Source organism: Myotis lucifugus, unplaced genomic scaffold, assembly GCF_000147115.1.
Source record: "Myotis lucifugus unplaced genomic scaffold, Myoluc2.0 scaffold_1037, whole genome shotgun sequence".
Lineage (NCBI taxonomy): Eukaryota > Metazoa > Chordata > Mammalia > Chiroptera > Vespertilionidae > Myotis > Myotis lucifugus.
This window is the reverse complement of record NW_005872085.1, coordinates 32489-33994: the sequence shown is the minus strand read 5'-3', so window position 1 is coordinate 33994 and position 1506 is coordinate 32489. Positions and strand designations below refer to the sequence as shown.

Genomic DNA, 1506 nt, shown 5'->3' with positions numbered 1-1506 from the left:
TTGGCTAACCTGTGGATTGTCCTGTGCCATCCTGGCATGTCAGGGGCACGGGGTGAATGTGGCTGCAGGGTGCGTCCAGGCAAGTAAGCCCCACCAGCATCACTGGATCCCTGTGTCCCTGTGCACCTGGGAGTAGCAGAACAGCCCGCTACCCTCGCCCCGCCCTCTGCTCCTGGCTAAGGAAGGGGAGCCTGTGAGGGAGAAAGTGCCCGTGTCAACAGGGATGAGATAACGCAGCAGCAGCAGTGGGTGCTGGCCTGCTCTGGACTCACTGCCTCCCAGTGGAAACCCTGGCAGGGAGATAGATCCACAGAGGGACGTTCTGGCCTTGCAGGTGCACCCAACACTTCACTCCTGAGCATGTGTGTGACCGGACTTGGAGCCATCGCCTTTTGCAACTGTGTTCCCTGCGTTGACTCAGTCTTTCCACCCCGCATGACTGTGTCCACATATTGCACCTTGGATGGAGCGATGGAACAGCCCCAGGCTGTGTGAGGTTGTCCCTGTCCATGCCATCTGCCTCCGGGAGCTTAACATGTAACTGGGAGAGACAGATACTAACAGAATAACTGATGCAGCAAAGTTTGGTACAAAGAAACCTAAACCGAGGACTCGGTGCCTTATAGCAAGTATTTTGAACTGTGCAACACTAGAGTTAAGTATCTAACATTCTGAGCCATGTTTTTCTCAACCTCAATGTGGGAATGATACTTACTTTGCAGAGGTATTGACAGAATTTGAATAACCTTGATATGCAGGCAGGGCCTTAAGATGGTGTACAAATACCTTGCTAGTGCTCCTTCAGCAGCACTACCAAAATCGGAACAACACTGAGATTAGCATGGCCCCTGAGCAAGCATGACATACAAATTCATGAAGTGTTCCATGATCTTTTACATAGATGCCTAACCACCGTGCTGTACACCTGAGACTGCTATAAAACAATAGCAGCTCTCAACTGTAATTGAAAATTAAAAACAAAAATTTTGCTAGTTATAAGCAGAATTCATTTATTAAAAACAATGGATCACATTATATAAAAGGCACTTTTGTTTATGAGCCCTTTAATGATTTAGGAGATTCAAACGTGAAGCTCTGGGTGAATTACTTTTCAATCATTAATTGGAGGGTTTCTTTTCCTCTCTAGAATGAGAGAAGTTGAGATTGAGTTAGGCTGAGAGAACAGATAGTGTATAGTAGTCAGTGACATATTATTGGTGAAGGGGTTGCTAAGAGAACTCCTAGAGCAAAATGTTTTAATATGTGGCTTTAGGTTTTTACTCTCTAACAAAAGATATCTTCCTTCCTCATGGCCCATAAACTTTTAGTCAAGGAATGCTATATGCAATATATTTTTATGTATGCCGACATTTGGGAGAAGTTGGGAAAGATTCAAGAGGAAAAAGCGTGCTTGTGTAGCCTGCCCCCATCCAAGGAATAGCAGCCTCCTGATCACCACACCCTCTGTCTGAGGCACAGCAGCTGTGTGTGAAGCCTCCCCCCACC

The 1506-nt window shown here is 46.5% G+C and overlaps 1 pseudogene; it reads left to right on the top strand.

Annotated features, from left to right (window-relative positions):
- The first annotated feature begins 793 nt into the window (after positions 1-793).
- On the top strand, positions 794-893 carry LOC111824247 (annotated as a pseudogene).
- Positions 894-1506: the final 613 nt, after the last annotated feature.